At 47.8% G+C, this 22,824-nt stretch overlaps 1 protein-coding gene and 1 long non-coding RNA gene across 6 annotated transcripts in view; one reads left to right on the forward strand and one right to left on the reverse strand.

Moving 5' to 3' along the window:
* LOC119952035 (neuronal PAS domain-containing protein 2-like) overlaps nt 1-22,824 on the reverse strand; it is a 263,046-nt gene that overhangs the window by 212,448 nt on the left and 27,774 nt on the right. The window contains exon 2 of one of the 2 annotated variants that reach the window (XM_038775518.1): nt 3,925-4,005. The exons of the other annotated variant lie outside the window; for it this stretch is intronic. The gene's annotated coding sequence lies outside the window, so the exon portion shown is untranslated. The remainder of the gene's footprint in view (nt 1-3,924; nt 4,006-22,824) is intronic. 2 annotated transcript variants of the gene reach the window in all.
* LOC119952036 overlaps nt 1-22,824 on the forward strand; it is a 107,891-nt gene that overhangs the window by 30,820 nt on the left and 54,247 nt on the right. For 2 of the 4 annotated variants that reach the window (XR_005457745.1, XR_005457747.1), the window contains exon 3: nt 11,853-11,956. The exons of 1 other annotated variant lie outside the window; for it this stretch is intronic. This is a non-coding gene — a long non-coding RNA (uncharacterized LOC119952036). The remainder of the gene's footprint in view (nt 1-11,852; nt 11,957-22,824) is intronic. One more of the 4 variants, XR_005457746.1, reaches the window with a different exon arrangement.

Genomic DNA, 22,824 nt, shown 5'->3' on the forward strand with positions numbered 1-22,824 from the left:
TCTCGCTTACCCGTCTTCATAGCCCGCTGCCTGTTTCCAGCTGGAAGATCTCTGATTGACACTCCAGCTTTGATAGCCTGCAAGCCATTTTAATTAGACAGTGACCCCAACCCCCGCCCATTAATTGGCTGCTCTGGGGAAAATCGCATTGTTTCCCACACTCCCACACAGTGGGATGAATCTGGTGTTCCCCTCTGTGGTGAATTTCCTGGTGCGGACTCTACCACCTTCTTGGCTTCACTCCAATTAACTCCGGGGAGGGAAGGCCCAAGGACAGCTTTCCTGCCCACTGCCAAGCGAGGCTCTTAGGTGAGTAATTATGCCCACTTAAGATCCTCATCCCACCACTACTGATATTAACCCTGTGGTGGGCGAGGGGCTCTCCTTGTATGGAGCATGAGAAGCAAACCTTGGTATTTTTGCTCCTTGGTGACCAGGTCCCCTTCCTGCCCTCACTCATCTGTACCTGGGTACCTTCTCGATTCGGGAGGTCGCGTGGGTGCAGTACCGGCAGCAACCACCGACTCCTCAGGACTGAACAGGGCAGAAGAGCTGCTGATTGGCTGGCAGCTCTCGGCGGGGTTTTCTACTCATTGATCCCGGGAGAAGGCTTGTTTTGCACCTGTAATGATGAGTAAAATATAGCATTTGCTTAGCGGGATGGTAGGGGGAAGGGACTGGGCGCGCCTTTGTTTGAATTTACAATGGGTGACGAAATCAAACTCTTGGGATTCTGAGATTCCCAGTGTTCATGGGAATTGTGTTCCAAAACTTGTCTGTTCTATTTAAGCTTCCTGGATTACAGTGACCGCAGCAATCGGTGACAGCTTTATAATGAGGCACTTTTCCTCCCAATGTTTTATTTTGTGGAAGTCACAAACAGCGAGCCTGGTGATGTTACCCAGTTTTCTGCTCATGTAGGTGAGGTCACCCAACACCCCTGCACCATAAGTGCATCGAACAACACAAGAGAAGCCTCATTTTTACTTTGTGAAGAGAGCTGGACGCAAATGGGTTTGTCATTCCTCCTTTGGGCTATGCATCGTGAAATTGTAAATCCATTGTTATCATTTTTGTTACCTAACCTTTGCAAAGAGCTTAATTCTGAGTGAAGAAGGCTGCGAGGTACAATCACGACGCGCCATAGCAGGTCAGACGTTCCTTGTGTCAGAGAAATAATTGATGTACAAATAATGCAGAAAGGTCAGATCATAAATTGCGACGAAATCCAATGCTCGACAAGGCCTGGAATGTTTCACCGTAAGTTGTGAATTAAATGGAAGTGTTGTTTATTTTTACAAACATGTCCACAATAATTTAATTGAAAATGTTTAATTGTGTTATTGAAACGCTTAGTTATATAAAATGAAAAATATCGCCCTTTGAGAACGGTAGCACCATATTGGATGAAAAATGAGAAAACAGAAGAAGCAAGAGATCATTGAAGTCATCAGGAGGGTAAGTGCTCTCACATTTATCCGACAGACTTTATAGAGAGCTGATTAATCAGAAATGTGCGGCACAGATGGCAGCCATTTGGCCCATGTTTTCTTTGCTGGGCCCTATTGGGACAGAGGTGGAGCAGGCATGAAACAAAGATGTTCAATCCACAGACTCAACTCATATGGAGTCAAAACACCAGCATAGACTCGCTGGGTTAAATGTTTCATGTCTGTGTTCCACTCTTCGGCCTGTGTAATGTTTAGAGGATAGATTCTTTAAAAAAATGAATGGTAGCTTTTCAAAGTTGGGGGAACAGCTAATTCTCTGGCCCTGGTTTTGCATTCGTACTCGGCGCTTTGCAAGAAGCGTGCTCTCAAACGGAGAGATCCTGAGGACAGGCCTAGGTTAGGTCTCAGGCCTTATGTAAAAATATAGGTCGAGCACTCAGTGCTGATCTTCCCTCCACAGGCAGCTCAGCCTGGTAAACAGCAATCCCCAGGTGAGATCCAAAATGAGAATTTTGGCAGGCATTAGGCCCCCAATTTACTTATTTCATTCATATATCCTATTTTAGAATTTGAATTTAGGATTTGAATTCAATAAAAATCTGGAATTACAAGTCTAATGATGACCATGGGCGGGATTCTCCAACCCCCCGCTGGGTCGGAGAATCGCCGGGGGGCGGCGTGAACCCTGCCCCCGCCGGCCGCTGAATTCTTCTCCACCGGAGATTTGGCGGGGGCAGGAATCGCACCGGTCGGCGGCCGCTCGCAGCAGCACCACCCCCCCCGGCAATTTTCCAGCCCGCAATGGGCCGAAGTCCCGCTGGTTCTTTGCCAGTCCCGCCGGTGTAAATTAGACTAGGTCCCTTACCGGCGGGACCTGGCGGTGCGGGCAGGCTCTGGGGTCCTGGGGGGGGGGGGGGGGGGGCGCAGAGCGATATTCCCCCGGGGGCTGCCCCCACTGCGACCTGGCCCACGATCGGGGCCCACCGATCTGCGGGCAGGCCTGTGCCATGGAGGCACTCTTTTCCTACGCCTCGGCCTTCTCAGCCTCCGCGATGGGCGACGCCTCGGTGAACCCCCACCCGCGCATGCGCGACTATGACATCAGCAGCCGCTGACGCTCCTGCGCATGCGCGGACTCTCGCCGGCCGGCAGTGTCCCTTCAGCCCCGACTGGTGTGGCGCCAAAGGCCTTCCACGCCGACCGGTGGGGCGCAAACCACTCCAGCGCCGGCCTAGCCCCTGAAGGTGCGGAGGATTCCGCACCTTTTGGGGCGGACCGATGCCGGAGTGGTTCACGCCACTCCGTCCCGCCGGGACCCCCACCCTACCGGGTGTGGGAGAATCTCACCCCATAAATCCATTGCCAATTGTTGTGAAAACCCATCTGGTTAACTCGTGTCTTTGAGGGGAGGAAATCTGCCGTCATTGCCTGGTCTGGCCTACATGTGACTCCAGATCTACAGCAATGTGGCTGACTCTCAAATGCCCTCTGAAATACCTGGGAACCTCACCACCTGGAGGTTCCTGTCCAAGTCACTCTCCATCCAGACTTGGAAATATATCCCCATTCCTTCACTATCGCCGTGGCAACATCCTGGAACTCCCTCCCTAGCAGCACAGTGGGTGCACCTGCACTTCAAGGACAGCAATTGTTCAAGAATGCAGCTCACCGCCACCTTCTGTAGGGCGACTAGGGACGGGCACTAAATACTGGCCTCATCAGCGATGCCCACATCCCGTAAATTAATTTTTTTTAAATGGAGAGCAGTCGGGATGGGCAATAAACGCTGGCCCAGCCAGCGACACCCACATCCCGTAAACGAATACATTTTCATGAACACCAAATACTATGCAAACTGAATGACTCCTCTCAGCATTACTTTCCTGGAGCTATCCTAGTTACGGTCAATGACTCAAGTTGTCAGGCATATTTGCATGAATAAACTTCAACCATTCAAAGTGAACCAACAAAGTTCTGCTGATTCTGAGCCAAATCGCTCAGCAGTATATTGAATAAAACTATGCTCCCAAGTTTCCACTTTGCCTTTTACGCAAAAGAAAGTTGAGTTTATCCACATTTGAATCTAACCAAGTTGACTTAGAGCTTTGCTTTTCTAACCTATTCACTTAAGTTCTGGGCCATATGCGATTAATTCCCATTGCGTTGCCCAGTCTCATTAGCATCTCACAGCTCAAGGCACTGCAGGATATATTGTGCAATGTCGGTTCCTAAAACAAACCTTGTATAACCTATCAAGTCAAATTGTAAGCACTGTTCGGAATTTGTTGCATTATGTTTGTGATAAAGAGGATCTACCTTTTCTGTAGTGCTGGGGTATTTGCATGACAACTGGGTATTTTTGCAATTATATTTTTAACCGAACCTTTCTGCATATGACGTGCCCTTCAGTGCGAATGTGCAGCAAGACAGCTTCAACCCTCAAATAATATAAAATTGAAAGGCAACTGCATACCTTTAAAGATGCTTTGGCCTTTGGTATTGTTCAGTTCTTTCGAGGTGCCTTTGAATTTATTTCTTGCCCGCTCTCTCTACCCTAGGTGGAGAAAAAAAGTGTGACAAGTGATATGTAAATTCTGACGTCCGACTGCGTGGTGCTGCAGACCTGTGGCAGGAGAAGTTATATATTTTTTCTGCTGTATGCAAACAAATTCATTGCTGAGTTGTTCAGGTATTGGGTGAGCACGGGAGTGTGGTACTGGGGGCTGGTTTAGCTCAGTTGACTGGACAGTTGTTGGTGATGCAGAGCGAGGCCAGTAGCGCGAGTTTAATTCCCGTACCGGCTGAGGTTATTCGTGAAGGCCCCGCCTTCTCGACCGTGCGCCTTGCCTGAGGTGTGCGACCCTCAGGTTGAAACACCACCAGTCAGCTCTCCCCCCTCAAAGGAGGGAGCAGCCTATGGTCATCTGGGGCTATGGCGACTTTACTTTACGGCGTTGGGATGGAAGATCAGTCATAGTCATATTGAATGGTGGAGCAGGCTCGTGGGCTGAATTACCTACTCTTGCTCCTGGTTTCTATAGCCACACACTGAGCCACCGAAGGAAATATTAGGACATGTGACAGAAAGGCAGGTTTTGATGAGCGAGTTGGCAGGAAAGAGAGATAGAAAGGAATTCCCGAGCTTTGTGTCTTGGCAACTGAAGGCATGGCCAGGAGGCCATAAGATGTTGGAGCAGAAGTAGGCCATTTGGCCCATCGCATCTCTCCTCCATTCAATGAGATAATGACTGTCTGATAATCTCAGCTTCTACAGCTATCTGTGGTAAAGAATTCCACTGATTCACTGCACTTTGAGAGAAGAAAGTCCTCCTCTCTGTCTTAAATGGGTGACTCCTTAATCTGAGATTCTGCCCTCTAGTCCTAGACTCTCCCACAAGAGGAAACCTCCTCTCAGCATCTCCCCTATCAAACCCCCTGAGAATCCGATATATCTCAATACATTCCCTCATTCTTCTAAACTCCAATGAGAACAGGCCCTAACTACTTAACCTCTCCTCATATGAAAATCCCTCCAAACCCAGCATCAGCCTAGTGAACCTTCTCTGGACTGCCCCCAACGCCAGTACGGATTTTCTTAGATAAGGAGACCAAAACCGTTCACAAGCTGCCTTGTATAGTTTTAGCAAGACATCCCTATTTTTATACTCCATTGTCTTTGACATAAAGGCCAACATTCCATTTGCCTTCCCTATTACCTGCTGGACTTAGCTGATGCGACCATCAATTCACTCGGAGACTCGAGTCGAAGTAAACAGTGGTTTTAATCAGCTTACAACTTTGCCTGCCTGCGACTGATACAATACTGAAGGCGGTCCCGCAGGACTGCTGCTCTTATGCTTCCTCTAAGGGGCGGAGCCCGTACATGCTCCACATCTCCCCCTGTGGGTGAAGCCACACAGTGGCCCAGAGATGGAGCCCACAGGGTTAATAGCAAGGTGCAATGCAACACAGTATAGTGGTGAATTAACAGTGTTTATACATTCACCACATTAGCCACCAACGATGGGGCAATAAAAATGGAGGAAGGGCAAGAGGGCACAATCGGAGGAGTACAGAAATCTTGGAGGATTGGAAGGCCGGACAGGGACACAATAGGGAGGGATGCAGCCATGAAAGCATTGACGTAAATGTTAAAATCGGAACATAACCAGGTCACACATGGGTTTGAATGGCCAGTTAACCTCCAATGATGCTGTTAGTTGACGATGAACAGTGGGAGAACCAGCACATCGACAGAGCTATTGCATCCACCTGAAAAGGCAGATGTCAGTTTCAGTTTGCCATTTCGTCTAAAGGGCAGTACTCTCTCAGTATTGCACTGAAGTACGAATCAAGATGCTCCTTTTTAAAGTGCTGCACGGGAACATGAACCCACAACCTTTTGGCCAGGTCGCAAGAATGCTAACCACCGAGCCAAATTAAAACTGAAACTCTAAACTGAGGCACGCCACCCTTTAGTCTTCTACAAGTGGTTCTTGCGGGTTTTGTTTCCAAAGAATGTGGTTGGCAGTTTGAGTGACAGGTTATGTTTTCCCCTTATCTTGTCAGCATGTATCGTGATGTCATTTACTTTAATGAACAATTCTTACACTGGGGCCTGGAGTAATCAGACTGTGAGACGCAGTAGTGTAATGGTTCTGATTCTGAGCTCACAAGTTACAGATTTTGATTTAAAAATCCAGCAAAGGTGAGTTCAAATTCCGCCCTGACGGTTGGAGGATTTGAATTTAGCTTGTTTTAAACTGCAAGTTAAAAATGTGGCACAACAGGTCGGCCCAGTGGTTAGCACTGCTGCCTCACAGCACCAGGGATCCGGGTTCGATTTCCACCTTGGGTGGCTGTCTGTGTGGAGTTTACGCATTCACTCCATGTCTGGGCTGGTTTAGCACAGGGATAAATCGCTGGCTTTGAAAGGAGACCAAGGCAGGCCAGCAACGCGGTGCAATTCTTGTACCAGCCTCCCCGAACAGGCGCTGGAATGTGGTGACTAGGGGCTTTTCACAGTAACTTCATTCGATGGGGCTGGTTTACCTATGGGGCTTGTTTAGCACACTGAGCTAAATCGCTGGCTTTGAAAGCAGACCAAGGCAGGTCAGCAGCACGGTTCAATTCCCGTACCAGCCTCCCCGAACAGGCGCTGGAATGTGGCGACTAGGGGCTTTTCACAGTAACTTCATTCGATGGGGCTGGTTTACCTATGGAGCTTGTTTAGCACACTGAGCTAAATTGCTGTCTTTGAAAGCAGACCAAGGCAGGCCAGCAGCACGGTTCAATTCCTGTATCAGCCTCCCCGAACAGGCGCTGGAATGTGGCGACTAGGGGCTTTTCACAGTCACTTCATTTGAAGCCTACTTGTGACAATAAGCGATTTCTTTTTCTTCTTCTGTCTGCGTGGGTTTCCTCCGACAATCCAAAGATGTGTAGGCTAGGTGGATTGGCCATGCTAAATTGTCACTTTGTGTCCAAAGGTGTGCAGGTTAGGTTTGGTTACGGGGATATGGTGGTGGAGTGGGCCTAGATAAGGTGCTCTTTCAGCGGGTCGTTGCAAACTCGATGGGCTGAACGGCCTCCTTCTGCACTCTAGGTATTCTGTGGAACCAAGAAGCGGTCAGATTGTTGTAAAATCACAACTGGCTCCATTATTGTTCTGTCAGAAATGGGAATGGTTTGTGACTTCAATTCCCCGTCTGATGTGATTGACTCTTAATTCTCCTTTGAAATGGCTAAGGAAGCCAGGTAGCTGTTCAGCATCAACTTCTCAAGGCAATTGGAGATGGGAAATAAATATTATCCTTGCCGTCCATCTCCTCAAATCAAGGACAAATTTCTTTGAAAACCGTCGTAGTTTTTGTTTTTCCAAGCTGGCTGTTGGCGATAAGAGTCAGATAGATGGAACATTCCGTCTTGCAATGCACCTTCAAAGCTGAAACCTTGGCTCTTTCTGAAGTGCAATTTCGTGGTGTGAACACATTAGCAGAAATGGCATTTCCAGCTAATTAGTACCTTAACTGGTCAGCTATCAGTTCTCTATGGCAATTGTCACTTCAGGCTGAGCAGGCAAGAGTTACCCCTCGATGGGTGTGAGGGTGCCAAATTCACAATTTGAAGAAGAAATCAAATAAATTTAAGAAGGAAGTAAATAACTGTCGCACACCGAGCCAGGCCCCAGGTGGCCTGGTCGCACAGTGGGTAGCATCCCTACCTTGAAACATGGAGCACCTGTTACCTGTTCAAGTACCTGTTCAAGTCCAACGCCAGGACGCGTTGGCCACAGAAGGAGTGTGCATAATGTGATTTAACGGCCATGATAATCAGCTCTGGAGTCCTTCAATCTCCAAAGGGAAATAAGTGTAGTGAAGATACATTTAAGAAAGAAACAGTGGCAGGTCAAGGATTTGAAAATCGCTTATTGTCACAAGTAGGCTTCAAATGAAGTTACTGTGAAAAGCCCCTAGTCGCCACATTCCGGCGCCTGTTCGGGGAGGCTGTTACGGGAATCGAACCGTGCTGCCGGCCTGCCTTGGTCTGCTTTCAAAGCCAATGATTTAGCCCTGTGCTAAACAGCCCCCTAAATTTCAAAGGAGCAATGCTCATTAGTTGTCACTGGGAGGAAAGAGCACACAGCACCTTTAAGATTTGCACCTGTAATAAGTATAGGTACCTGTAAGAACCCTCACGAGACCTACGGGGACACCTGAATTGATCTCCCCGGGGACTCATGGAATATGAGCTCCCCTCAGAGGCCCATCAGCTGGGCCTCATAACAATTGTCTCATAAAAGTCGGCCCAGCTGGGCCTGGCGAGAATGGTAGTCCTGTTTGGGGTGTCGCTGCCTTCATGTTTGTCGTCAAATTAAATTTCATTTGGACTACCTTCTCGGGCCTCCGGAGCTTGTGTCGCACCTCAAATGGAAAAATAAATATTCAAAGAATTTGGAGAGGGCAGCATCGCGCAGCTTGTTACATCATCATTATAACATAAGCAAAATACTGCTGGGAATCTGAAATGAAAGATAGAGAACATTGGAAATACTCAGCAGGTCAGTCAGCACCTGGTTCAGATCGAACGTCTGTCATTCTGACACAATGGACGGTGCTTTCTGGCCCTACCCACTGCCACGGTCGTCCAGTCCCACTGACAGTAAATGGGCTTTGGGCTGGGCCGCCGAATCTCCCGCGGCAGGTCCTGCCATGCTGAGGGCCAGAAAATCACGACCATTGGGTGGACGTTTCCCAGCCAAGAGGAGATGGGTTTCAATGAAAGTAACGGTTACATTCCTGAAATTGATGTCAGGTTGGGATCCCAACGTCATCCTGTATGCTGGAGGCCTGTTTTGCAACAGGTCAGTAACTCCACAGGGACATTCAGAGATGTGTACAGCAGGGACAGCTTCTGTGAGACTGGCTGGATGGGAGAGCTTTGTTCAGGTCCACTGATGAGCCGCAGCCATGGCCAGGTGAGAGTCTGCTGGCCAAAGTATTCCTTCTGGTCAGTGGGTGCTACCATTGCTGGACTGGTCATTGCCAACTTCTTGAGGAAGGCACATCACCTGTCCAGCAATTTCCTCGCCTTCAACTGCAGTTCCCTACCGCCGGCCTTCTCTACAATTCGGCGGCAGATTGTGCAGGTTCACTTTCCCAACAACAATATCATTGACAGCAGCATCAGAGTGGGGAGTCAGGAGTGGGATTCAATGCCTTTGCTCTGGGAAAGATCCTCAGCAAAGTCCGCCCATTAGGAAATCCGGTTTACAAGCATCTCCCAATCTACTGAAAGTACCCTCACTAATGACCTCAGGATGTGTCAGTTTCCAGTTATTAGACCCTTTTCACCCCTTTTCAGCTGCATATAACATTTCATGATGTGATTCTCCCATCCTAATCAAACTGAGGATCTTCTAAATCACCGTCGACACCAGCATAGGAGATTAGCTCGTGCTTTATAAAGAATTAAGGGCAGGAATCTCTGACTCCTGACGCCGAAATCGCGTTCGGCAATTGGCCAGAGAATCCATTTTTACACCAGAATTGAGGGCGGCGTAGTTTTCCGATGCTCTGCCGCTTCAAAAACGGTGTAATTGAGGAGTACGCCACACGCCATCGAGACGGCCTCAGTATGTTACCTGAGGCTCTCCCCGATGTCCTCTCAATTTTCGTAAACCTGACCTGGTGGTTGTGAACTGTGTCCAGTGCAGCCACAGTCGTGGGGGGGGGGGGGGCAGTGGAGCCGTTTCTCTGGCGGGGGGGCATCGGCGGGGACTGGGGTGGCTGGTGGGGGGTTGGTCCGGAGCTGGCGAGGGTGTGTACAGAGGGACAGATTTTGGCAGGTCGGGTCCGCATTTGACTGGCGCCATGTTGTACGGCGCGGCTGCCGCAGGAATCGGTGAGTGTTCCGCGCTGATTTTGCCGTTGTAAAATACCCACAAATTCTCCATTTGAGCCGCCGGAATGGAGAATCTAGCCCTAAATTAGAAGATACAAACCTCTGTATATTTGGCACTCATTTTTAAGCCATCAAAGCTACATCTTAAAAGGAAATGGGTGGGATTCTAGGTCATGGACCGTTCACGTTCCCCGATGGGACGGAAAATCGAAAATGAAAATGAAATGAAATGAAAATCGCTTATTGTCACGAGTAGGCTTCAATGAATTTACTGTGAAAAGCCCCTAGTCGCCATATTCCAGCGCCTGTTCGGGGAGGCTGGTATGGGAATTGAACCGTGCTGCCGGCCTTCCTGGGTCTGCTTTAAAAGGCAGCGATTTAGCCCAGTGTGCGAAACCAGCCCCTAATTGGCTGTCAGGGCAAAATTGGGATCAACGCCAGCGCCGACCCAATCGCGATGCACCGACACCCCCACTGGCAGTGGGAACGAGGTTCACTTCGCACGTCAGCAGGAGCATGTAAATAAATGCAGATGGGTCTTAATGATCCATTTGCATTTATTTACTGGGCCTGTCGCCCTATATCCTATACTTCAGCTTTCCGCAGCCCGGAATCAAGTGGGTTAGGATCACTTGTGATCTTTACCAGCGTGGCTCTGGTGTGGTGGACCTCGGGAGCATCCAAGGGCCAAATCCCCCCAAACAGCCTGCCCACACCTCTTGCTTCCTCTAGCAGAACCCCCTCCTCCCGCACGGACACCTGTAATGGAGAGAACCCCCTCAGGGACCCCTGCAATAGGGGGGCTGCCACCCCAGGGACCCTGTAATAGGGGAGGGGGGCCCTCACGCACTAAGTGCATTCCAATCACTCGTGTGATTTCACTGCACTTACCTCCCTTTGACGTGGTCAATGTTTACAAACATTGGGCTTCCACCGCTTCGGCCACTGAACCATGAAGGGAGATGAATGAAGCAAAGCTGCAGATGGTTTGCTAAAGTTGTCAATCACAGACCATTTCTAGAAAGCCATGAATGACTTACAGCTAATGGATCTGTGGGAACCAGACGCCGGTACAGCTGCTCTCCTTCCAGGAATGCGCATGTGGAGCTGCAGGGTAAGTTTTACAGCTGTAATTCTTCCCATTGCCCCCGTGTGGACTGCTCTCTGGATTCCAGACGGGGATCTCTTTGCTGGGGGTGGGGGAAAGGTTTGTGGGAGGGGTCCCTCTATTACAGGGGTCCCTGCGGTGCGGGTGCGGACTTCAGGGCAAATTTACAGAATGGTGGGGGGGGGGGGGGGGCGTTCAGGACCCATTTATGGTACGGGAGATGGATTCGGGGCCGATTTGCAGTGTGTGGGATGGGGGTGAGCGAGTAGGGGAGTGGGGGGGGGGGGGGGGGGCGGGCTGGGTGGTGGCCAGCTATGGGACTTCACTATTGGGCCGCCCCACTCAAGATGGTGGCCCAATAGGGGGATTCCCTCAGAATCTCTCATATCCCACACCATGCATAAATTTGCATGCCAAGGAATACGGAATTCTTCACCAGTTTGCGCTCCCAGGGGATCGTAAACCGGCTACAATTCAGCTCCGGCGGGAAAACATACTGCGGGATTCTCTGTCGGCGGCATTCTCCGCTTCACCGGCAGTGTACCCACGCCCCGCAGAAACCCGATTGGCCGGCTGCCGGGCCGGAGAATCCCGCTGCCGGGGAGGGCGCGCCGCACCTGAAAACGGGTGCGGGAGGATAGAGAATCCCACCATAGTCTCCCAAACAGAGAATTCTGCCCCGTATCGACCTTAAACACTGCAGGGATACACGAGCCATATGGGATAATAATGTTCACAAACCTCTGTTGCAATGTGCCACCTGGTACACAATATGCACACAGAAGAAATTGTAAAAGGAGAAACGTAGAAACTGGAATTACGTTAGACCAATTCTTCACAAAGAGGGCGACGAGAATTGCCAACATTAACAGCCTGTATTTTTGGCTTAGCAGGTCACAGCAAAGAGACTTGGAAAAGGAATACTCTCCCTGGCTTGCAATCAGAGCCTGATGCACATGACCCAGTAACCTACTTTCAGACGTCATGGTCTAAGGTACAAGAACATTTGTTTCTAACTGATATTAAGTTGCTGTGTCATCTCTTACACACTTTTGGGCCAGAAATCTAATATCAGGTGAAATGTCAGTGAGATTTCATTGGCAGCCACCCCTATAACCGAGAGTTAAACACGCTGGGAAGTAACTGGGAAGATCAGAGACAGCCTCAAGTTAGCAAGGTTAGCGTATTAACTTGTCAACCCTGATCAGTATCTGACAGCTGAGGTCAATTATTTTAAAGGAATGTGCATTTGGCAGGAAAATACACACGTGATAAGTTTAAAAAAAACCTCATAGCTAGGATTTGAACGCCGTGTATTTTCAGCGGGGGGGGGGGGGGGGGGGGGGTGGTTTCATTTTTAATTACAAAACCTGATATTTTCGAGGCAGGTTCAGGTTTCACAGTTATGTAAGTAACCTTCTGTTCTGATCACCGGCTGTGCAGGAACATCAATAGCGTAAGTATCATTCAAACGATTACCGATTAAATAATTTGAAAGCAAGTAGTTGCGTTTTGTCAAAATGCCAAAATCGTTTAACAGAAGTAAAGGAATGAACACAACCAAGCTAGAACGTTGCAACAGGTGAAGGACATTCACCCCCTCAAACCTGCTCAATTAGATTGTTGCTGGTCTGTGCTTTAACTCCATTTACCTGCCTTGGCTCCCGGAACAGGCGCCGGAATGTGGCGACTAGGGGCTTTTCACCGTAACTTCATTTGAAGCCTACTTGTGACAATAAGGGATTTTCATTTCATTTCATTTCCCTTGACACGCTGACCTGATGCAAATCCATCAACCGCAGTCTGGAAAGCTTGAACTTTGGGTGAGTTTTTCTGGTTATTCCTGCTGGCGGGATTTTCCAGTCCTGCCAATGGAGTTGCACCGCGGCGGGCATGCCATACAACACGCCATGATTCTATGATATGAAGATATCGGGCACGCATCCCGAAGTAATCACGCACTCGCGCAATATTACGAATGGCACGCGTGCGGGAGTCGGAAGCGTTCCCGCCGTCAATCAAGCAGGCAATGTAGCCCATTCAGGGGCCAATCGAATGAGATTTTACGCGGCCCATCTGTTTCACAGTTGACAGGTTGGCCGATTGGCCAGCCGGCCGTTACATTTTCACTCCGACATTGACCCAGGGTGGGATGAACAGTCAGGGCTGAAACAAAATAAAATAAGTTGTCTGGGGACTGAGGTTTGTATCCGAATGTCCTGCCTGGACACTCTTCCCACCCTGCCTGGCAGAGCTGAGCCTTTATTCATGTTGGATGCCACTTAATTGCCCAGCCAGCGTGAAACAATGTTCCGGGGCCTATTGTGGCAAGAAGCGCATTTTGCGCCCGCTTCCAGGCCTGCACACACCCGAGAGGTGAAACAATCAGGTCCATGATTCATATCCTTGATGCCAAAAGCACCAGGTCTTAGATTGTAGACATAAGCCCTGCAAACATTCAGATACAAACAGCATCAAATGACACTATTGATTGGTCTTTGTGCATCCTCCTGTCCACCCTGTTGGATGCGTTTTATTCACAGCAGATTCATAGGCCTCAAATTTAATAAATTGAAAATGAAATGAAATGAAAATCGCTTATTGTCACGAGTAGGCTTCAATGAAGTTACTGTGAAAAGCCCCTAGTCGCCACATTCCGGCGCCTGTCCGGGGAGGCTGGTACGGGAATTGGAAACACACTGAATCAATCTCAGGAAGAGTCATGAGACTTTGTCAAGGAATTCTGAGTGGCAGGGAGCAGACATTGAAATCAATGTGTGAGTTCAGATTTCTTCCACCCCAGGGAATCGTGGCAACTACTGGGCCAGGTTCCCAGAGCCCCGGAAATTTCAATCCAACTGTTTGACTACAGCAAAGACCAAATGGGCCCTGGGCTTTAAGCTCATTCTGATTTGAGGGAAGGCAATCAACTCATCAGAGAGGTAAGCTAGAAAGATTGTAAGACGAGAGGCAGTTTTGCTTCCTGTAGTAGCACCTAATTTGGCGTTAATGTTCACACAAGCTGTCTAAATGAGCTTCTTGCCAGTAGCAGAATGGCTGGTCTAAATTAGCAGGATAAGGGTATGATCAAGTGTAAGAACTTATTGTGCTGAGAGTGGAGTAAGTGCCCAAATCCTGGAGGTGCTGCCTTTAGGATCAGATGTTATACTGAGGCTGTGTCTGTCCCTTCAGTTGGGGGTAAAAATAACCCAGTTGAGGAATAGCAAGGTAAAATGTAAAGTCGCCATAGGCCCGTATGACCATAGGTTGCTTTCCCCTTTGAGGGGGAGAGCTGACTGGTGGTGATTTAACCAGAGGGCCTGATGCAAGGTTGAGGCCTTCATGAATAACCTCAGCTGGTATGGGAATTGAACCCACTCTGCTGACCTTGCTCTGCATCACAAACCAGCTAGGCTAGCCAAGTGAGCTAAACCGGCCCTTGAAATGAAAAAGAATGAAATGAAAATCGCTTATTGTCACGAGTAGCCTTCAATGAAGTTACTGTGAAAAGCCCCTAGTCGCCACATTCCGGCATCTGTCCGGGGAGGCTGGTACCGTGCTGCTGGCCTGCTTGGTCTGCTTTAAAAGCCAGCGATTTAGCCTTGTGAGCTAAACCAGCCCCTGAGAAATAGTGGAGGAATTCTCTGTGGTGACCTGGTCAATATTTATCCCTCAGCTAAAATGAACGGTCCAGTCATCAACTGCATTGCTGTCTGTGCGATATTGCTGTGCGCAAATTAGTTGCCATGTTTCCTTCATTACAACAGTCTGTGTGCCGAGAGGCAAGTAAGGAGCTTCCTGGCGAGATGCATCAGGCACCAACAGCTGCATGTGACAGGCTAGATGGAGCAGCTAGTCTCCCCCTGTCCAATGTTTCCTAGGTGTTCACATTCGTTTTAATGTCTGCAGCCTAGCTGGTTCCTTCAGTGACAACCAGTCCATGGTCAGGAAGAACTGTAAGAAATTCCTGCAACATTCTCTAATTCTGACCATCAATGTTCAGTGCACACAGAGAACAAGAGGCAGTGTGACAGATGTAATGAAACATTCAAGTATAGTCATGCAGTCAAAGGCGAACACATGGAACTGACATCCATCAACTGGAAACCAGTTTTGCTGGATTTTTAAAAAAGACGGTCCTGCTGAAAAATGGGAAAGATGTCCGAGTGCAAATTGAAGAGCAACATAACAAGGAATGTACAGCACTATGCAACCATTACAGAGCTTGGAATATGAAGTCCTTCGTCCAGATAAGAGCTTAACTGGAAGCTCAGTGTTCATCTCAAGTGGATGTAAAAGATCCCATTATACTATTTTGTAGAAGAGCAGGGGAGTTATCCCTTGTAACCTGGTCAATATTTATTCCTCAATCCACATCGCGGAAAAAAACACTGTCCGGTCCTTATCACATTACTGTTTGTGGGTGTCATATTTCTTTGTTGTCGCAAAGGGAAAAGGTCTGGGAGGTGTCCACATTCTGGATTCTTGCAAAACGCGATGAAAGGTTTCATGACGGCATCAACAGGCCCCCAGGAGCAGCGATCCTGAGCCCTACGGGGGCCAGCACGACACTGGAGCGACTCGTGCAGCTCCAGCTGCCGAGGCCGGCGTCAAATGGGCGCCACGGGTCTGCGCATGTGCGCTGTGGCCGGTGCGAATTTGCGCATGCGCATTGTCAACACTTAGCCTCAGGATCAGAGAATCCCGCTCTTGTCTTTGGAATGATTCATGCAGAACTGCTGGTGACTTAACTAGAATGTTTTAAAAAATATATTTAGAGTATCCAATTAGTTTTTTCAAATCAAGGGGCAATTTAGCGTGGCCAATCCACCTATCCTACATATCTTTGGGTTGCGGGGGCAAAACCCACGCAGACACGGTGAGAATGTGCAAACTCCACATGGACAGTGACCCAGAGCCAGGATCAAACCTGGGACCTTGGCGCCGTGAGGCAGCAGTGCTAACCACTGCACCACCATGTACACATGGTAAGGTTAGAATCAGAATGCTAATCAGACTAAGTTACTGATTGAGTAACATAGACTCTCCTGGAACTATCCCTACGTGCAGCTGTCCTGGTGCACGCCTTACAACCTTCTGGCGATATCCGGATGTCACATGGCTGATATCTGTCGCCACTTGCTGGTGGGAGATTACATTGTTGAGTGTATACAATATTATTCACCGGCATATCACCACATCCCCCTTCCTTTGGATATGTTGATCTATAGATACAAACATGAAAAAATGAAAATTGCTTATTGTCACGAATAAGCTTCAAATGAAGTTACTGTGAAAAGCCCCTAGTCGCCACATTCCGGCGCCTGTTCGGGGAGGCTGTTACGGGAATCAAACCGTGCTGCTGGCCTGCTTGGTCTGCTTTCAAAGCCAGCGATTTAGCCCTGTGCTAAACAGCCCCTAAACATGATTAATATCTTTCTTTATACATGTGGCCTCTCTATAAACAGATTTAACTAATGCGTCCATAGACACGATGTGCCTGCTAGATGTGTGTCCCTTGTCCACAGCTCATTGTGCCTCCCTCATGGGATCACCCTGCTGGTCGTCTGGGCTCTGGTCAGCTTTAAAGACTGGTTTTCATACCGGTCGATTGCTCCTTAACCTTTTGACACAATGCTTTCTAAAGGCATGCATCCTTGTTGGCCACACCTGTGTCACCAGCTTTTTCTGTTTCCGTGTCCTTACACAAGGACACTTTGCTGCTGCGTAGTTGTGTATTCTCAGTTTCTGGCTTGTCGACCAGAATATCAACGTCTTCTCTCTTGGTGTCATCAGTGGGACTCACTGCATCTCCCACTCTCCTTCACTTCCTCTTTTTTGCTTTGATTATCATTTTGTGAGTGCTTCTCTTTTTACGTTTGTGTAAAAGTGTGCGAGTCATCAGTTGGGACTTCCCGTGCTGGCGTGCTTCCAAGGGACGGTGTGGTCATGACCGAGCATGTGCCTTTAATGGGGGTTGCAGAGCCTCACACTCTGGTGCCTGGGTTGAAAGCATATCTATAGCTTTGGGTGCTGTCCCTTCCTCGCGTCTTTGAACCCCGAGTGATGTCTCCTCATCACTTGAAATCACAATACATGTGTTCTCTGGTCCTGACGATCCAGGCGATGCCTCATCCTGGTCTTGCACTATTATGTACGTGTCATCTGTTGTCGTAGAGCTGCATATCATCTGCTTCTTTAACTCATCTTTCGGTGGAGTTGCCAAGATTATTGGGAAGTTAACTATCGGGACCATTGCAGAGGCCGGAGACGATTCACTGCTTGCCTCTGGCACCAGTTTCTCCAAAGTTCGTTTTGTGTCTTCTGCTATCACCTCATCACTCCCTCGAAACAATCTTGCTAACGCTTCATCATCACCTTCCATTGACTCACCCTCCGATCCTTCATTTACTTCATCGTAGTCATATTCTTCGTAGACTATGACTACTTCATATCCTCATCATCGGAGATAATATCATCGCACTGATCATCAATGTCATCGTAGTCATCATCATCATCTTCCCTGAAGTATAATACTGCTCGTGGAAGTTTGTGTTCATGCAGGAATTGACCTATTTTTAAATCAGCAGTCTTGCTGCAGAGCTTCCAGCTAACACTCCATAAGATCATAAGACATAGGAGCAGAATTAGGCCACTCGGCCCATCAAGTCTGCTCCGCCATTCAATCATGGCTGATATTTTCTTATCCCCATTCTCCTGCCTTCTCCCCATAACCCCTGATCCCCTTATTAATCGAGAACCTATCTATCTCTGTCTTAAAGACACTCCGTGATTTGGCCTCCACAGCCTTCTGCGGCAAAGAGTTCCACATCTTCACCACCCTCTAGCTGGAAATTCCTCCTCATCTCAGTTTTAAAGGATCATCCCTTTCGTCTGAGATTGAGTCCTCTGGATCTAGTTTTTCCTGCAAGTGGAAACATCCTCTCCACGTCCACTCTATCTAGGCCTCGCAGTATCCTGTAAGTTTCAATAAGATTCCCCCTCATCCTTCTAAACTCTAACGAGTACAGACCCAGAATCCTCAACCGTTCCTCATACAGCAAGGTCTACATTCCAGGGATCATTTTTGTGAACCTCCTCTGGATCTTTCCATGGCCAACAAATCCTTCATTAGCTTTGGGGCCCAAAACTGCTCACAATACTCCAAACGGGGTCTGACCAGAGCCTTATACAGCCTCAGAAGTACATCCCTGGTCTTCCTCTTGACATGAATGCTAACATTGCATTTGCCTTCTTAACTGCCGACTGGACCTGCACATTAACCTGAAGAGAATTGTGAACAAGGACTCCCAAGTCTCTTTGTGCTTCTGATTTCGTAAGCATTTCCCCATTTAGAAAATAGTCTATGCCTAAATTCCTCCTTCCAAAGTGCAGAACCTCACACTTTTCCACATTGTATTTCATTTGCCACTTCATTGCCCACACTCCTAGCTTGTCCAAATCCTTCTACAGCCCCCTTGCTTCCTCAATACTACCTGTCCCTCTACAGATCTTTGCATCATCTGCAAACTTAGCAACAGTGCCTTCAGTTCCTTCTTCCAGATCATTTATGTATATTGTGAAAAGTTGTGGGCCCAGCACAGACCCCTAAGGCACACCACTAGTCACCGGCTGCCATCCTGAAAAAGATTCCTTTATCCCCACTCTCTGCCTTCTGCCTGTCAGCCAATCCTCTATCCATGCCGGGACCTTACCCTTAACACAATGGGCTTTTAACTTATTTAACAGTCTCCTATGCGGCATCTTGTCAAAGGCCTTCTGGAAATCTAAATAAATCACGTCCACTGGTTCTCCTTTGTCTAACTTCCTTGTTACCGCCTCAAAGATCTCAAACAGATTTGTCAGACATGGCCTCCCTTTGACAAAGCCGTGCTGACTCAGTCCTATTTTACCATGCACTTCCAAGTACTTCACAATCTCATCTCTAAAGACTCTAAAATCTTACCAATGACAGAAGTCAGGCTAACAGGCCTATAATTTCCTGTCTTCTGCCTCCCTCCCTTCTTAAACAGTGTTGTTACATTATCCGCTTTCCAGTGCTCTGGGACCCTTCCTGCCTCCAGTGATTCCTGAAAGATCATCACCAATGCAACAATTTCCTCAGCTATCTCTTTTAGAACCATGGGGTGTAGTCCATCTGGTCCAGGTAACTTATCCACCTTCAGACCTTTCAGTTTCCCCAGAACCTTCTCCTTAGTAATGGTCACTGCACTCACCTCTGCCCCCTGATTCTCCTGGAGCTCTGGCATCCCACTGGTGTCTTCCACCGTGAAGACTGATGCAAAGTAACTATTCAGTTCATCTGCCATTTCTTTCTTTCCTATTATTACTTCTCCAGCCACATTTTCCAGTGGTCCAATAGCTATTTTTGCCTTTCTCTTACCTTTTATATATTGAAAAAAACTCTTCCTATCTTCCTTTATATTACTAGCTAGCTTGCACTCATATTTCATCTTCTCCCCCCCTTATTGCTTTTTTAGTTGTCCTCTGTTCACTTTTAAAGGATTCCCAATTCTCTGGTTTCCCACTAACCCTCGCCACTTTGTATGCTTTTTCTTTAGCTTTTATGCTGTCCTTGACGTCCCTCATCAGCCATGGATGCCTTGTCCTCCCCTCAGCATGTTTCCTCCTCCTTGGGATGAATTTCTGCTGTACCTCCCGAATAACCCCCCAAGACTCCTGCCATTGCTGTTCCACTATCTTCCCTGCTCGGCTCCTTTTCCAATAAACTCTGGCCAGCTCCTCCCTAATGTCTTTGCAGTTACCCTTATTTAATTGTAATACCATTACATCTGATTGCAGCTTCTCCCTCTCAAACTGCAGGGTAAATTCTATCATGTTGTGGTCACTGCTCCCTAAGGGATCCTTCCCCTTAAGTTCCCTAATCAAGTCTGCCTCATTACATCACCAAATTCAGAATTGCCTGTTCCCTTGTAAGCTTTGTAACAAGCTGCTCCAAAAAACCATCTCTTAGACATTCCACAAATCAGAGTCTCTCCATATTTCGGAAAGGCAGGGGGAGTGAAGAAGTTGGAACAAGAGTCATCCAGCACAGTTTTTGCGACTGCTTTATGAGTGGGCCGACTCTCATGCGACTGCTTCATTCTAATGGTTTTCATTTTGACATTTCTTCCATTCCTCCAGTGGATGTGGCAGCCTGTGCACCCCGTGATTGTAATTACTAAGAAGCCTGCCCCATCAGGCCATGGCTCCATCTGGTATGTTTTTACGAGTACCTAATTTGTGAAGTACTCATTCGATTCGAACTTGAACTCCAGAGTGAGGCTGTCCGGGATCTGAGAAGGTTATGGCTATGTCTTGTAGATGCTTTACATAGAATTTACATACAATTTACAGTGCAGAAGGAGGCCATTCAGCCCATCAAGTCTGCACCGGCTCCAGGAAAGAGCACCCTACCCAAGGTTAACACCTCCACCCCATCCCCATAACCCAGTAACCCCACCCAACACTAAGGGCAATTTTGGACACTAAGGGCAATTTAGCATGGCCAACCCACCTAACCTGCACATCTTTGGACTGTGGGAGGAAACCGGAGCACCCGAAGGAAACCCACACACACACAGGGAGGATGTGCAGACTCCGCACAGACAGTGACCCAAGCCGGAATCGAACCTGGGACCCTGGAGTTGTGGAGCGATTGTGCTATCCACAATGCTACCGTGCTGCCCTTTAATATGGGGTGATCATATTCCAACTAGTATCAGTGAAGCAGGTTTTTGCTCACATGTGGAGTAAGTAGCACGGAGGCCAGCCGAAAAGGAACTGTGTTCTTAGAATCTTCTCATCATTTCTCTCATGTCCTTAACTAGCTATTCTTTACGTTTCCTGCACTTCTTTTCTTAACCATTACTCCATGGCATGGCTTTTGTTCTTAGCAAATCTGAGGCATGATCCCCCTCCAGCCTTTTGAAACCAACGGCTGTATTCAGCTAAAACTACTCTCAAAAAATCCTTCCTACCCTAAAGGTGCCCCTGTGGCAGCAATATATGGCGTCTACAAGATGCACTGCAGCAACTAACCAAGGCTCCTTCGGCAGTACCTTCCAAACTCCGGACCTCTACCAGCTAAGCAGCGGGTGCACCTCCAAGTTACCAACCTGACTTGAAACTATATTGCTGTTCCTTTATTTATCACCACGCTCTCGAGCACTGAGAGATCGGCAATAAATACTTCTTTACTTTTCACTCTGTAACCCTCTCTAAGCACAATAGAAACAGACTTTTATCTGAAACCAAAAACCCGAAATGTAAACATCTTTTTCTAACTTGAATCTAACTATATATTTACCCTTCTTTACACCGAAACTTTGAACTAAACTCACTTAAAACTATACCTTTTTTCCTAATATTTAACAACACAACTATAAATCACTTAAAACTAACCATTTTCCTGACACTATAAATTCTGGTTGAGTCATATTTATAAACTTGAAAACCTAATTAATTAAACAAAAATACAATAAAGATGGCATAGCAGGCAATGTGTTGCAGCTGTAGTATGTGGGCTGTGGTGGATACCTATATGTTCCACAGCAACCACATCTGCAGTAAGTATCTATAGATCAAAAAACTTCTGCTCAGGTGAGCAAAATGTTACTAGTGGGTTGCTGGGTCCCCAACTATTTGGAATCCATATTAATGACTTGAATGAAGGAACAGATTCTATTGTCGCCAGATTTGCTGACTATACAAAGATAAGTAGGAAAGAAAAGTTGTGAGGAGGTAACAAAAATTCTACAAAGGGATATAGATAGGTTTATTGAGTATGGAAAAATCTGGCAGATGGAGTGCAATGCAGGAAAATGTGTGGTTTTCCATTTTGGTGGGAAAAGTAGAAAAGCAGAATGATATTTAAATGGAGATACTGCAGAAAAAAACTAGATCAGCACTTGGTCTACCACCCTAATCATTCATACCCTCCACTGCTGGCACACTGTGGCAGCAATGTGTGGCATCTACAAGATGCCCTACAGCAAGTAACCAAGGCACCTGATACAATACTTTTCAAACTTGTGACCATTACACTAGGCAGCTGGTGCACCTGCAAGTTCCCTCAAAGTCACTACCCTGACTTGGAATTATATTGCTGTTCCTTCACTCGTCACCAGCTTCTCAAGGGAAATTAAGGATGGGCAATAAATGCTGGCCCAGCCCATAATGCACATTATATTGAAAAATTAAAGAAAAAAAGACCACAGACAATGAGGGTGGTGACGGTCCGGAATGTTCTACCTGGGAGGGTGGTAGAGGCGGGTTGCCTCACATCCTTTAAAATGTACCTGGATGAGCTGGAGTACCTGGAAAGGGCAGCATGGTAGCACAATGGTTATCACAGTTGCTTCACAGCTCCGGGGTCCCAGGTTTGACACCCGGCTTGGGTCACTGTCTGTGCGGGGTCTGCATGTTCTCCCCGTGTCTGCGTGGGTTTTCTCCGGGTGCTCCGGTTTCCTCCCACAAGTCCATCGATGTGCAGGTTAGGTGGATTGGCCATGCTAAATTTCCCTTAGTATCCAAATAGGTTAGGTGGGGTTATGGGGATAGGGTGGATGTGTGGGTATAGGGTGGAGGTATGGGTTTAGGTCGGGTGCTCTTTCCAAGCGCCAGTGCAGACTTGAAGGGCCGAATGGCCGCCTTCTGCCCTGTAAATTCTATGATTCTATGGGTACTTGGCACATCATCACTTTTAAGGCTATGGGCCAAGTGCTGGAAAATGGGATTAGATAGGCAGGTTAGATGTCATTCATGCGTTGGTGCAGACTCGATGGGCCGAAGGGCCTCTTCTGCACGGTATTATTCTGTGATTCTGCGAACTCACACTGG

Source organism: Scyliorhinus canicula, chromosome 17 (assembly GCF_902713615.1).
Source record: "Scyliorhinus canicula chromosome 17, sScyCan1.1, whole genome shotgun sequence".
Taxonomy (NCBI): Eukaryota; Metazoa; Chordata; class Chondrichthyes; order Carcharhiniformes; family Scyliorhinidae; genus Scyliorhinus; species Scyliorhinus canicula.